Here is a 721-nt window from a genome sequence, read left to right on the forward strand (position 1 = left end):
AAAACTTGTTAAATCATAAATAACACCAAAATCTGAATAATATAGTGTGATAGTCTCGAGACGTGTACACAGTTATGTTTACTTATTAAATCATTTTGAAACCGATTATTACCTTTATTATCCTGCTGGCCAGTAGCTCATAACTTGTCACGTGATTAAGAATGAAATATTAGTTTCATAATACTGAGAAATTTAAATTTGATTAAGTGAATATTTTCATGGTAATTTGATGGGTCCAGGAAAGGTGAATCCCTCCCCCTCCCCCCAAAGTATACATTTGAAAGGTATTCGAGTGCAAGCATTTAATTGATGTTTGCTCGCTAATGGTTTGACTTTGATAAAGTATGTCAGATGTGAATAAGAATGAATAAAATGGAAGTGCAAGATAAACGTAATATTTTTAAAAAAATGATCAAAGAGGAAAATGAATTAGAAGTAAATCCCTACACTGAAAAAAGTGAATGGAAAATAGAGTGTACTAAAATCATGGCATTGGAAGAACGAACGGATCTATAAAGAAAATAATGTAAGATAACTAAAGAGAAGAAGGAAACTAGGAGAAACTGTGTAGATAAAGGAAATATTGTAAAGTAGGTGATATTAAAAACGAGATTTTTCTGCCATGTAGTAGACAAAGTAGTTCAGAATGTGCTTCTTAAAAGGATGTTTCTCCGTCGGATATATTCCCTGCGGCATTCCGTCCACGCTACAGGTCTCGGGT

Source organism: Penaeus monodon, chromosome 23 (assembly GCF_015228065.2).
Source record: "Penaeus monodon isolate SGIC_2016 chromosome 23, NSTDA_Pmon_1, whole genome shotgun sequence".
In the NCBI taxonomy this organism is placed as follows: Eukaryota; Metazoa; Arthropoda; class Malacostraca; order Decapoda; family Penaeidae; genus Penaeus; species Penaeus monodon.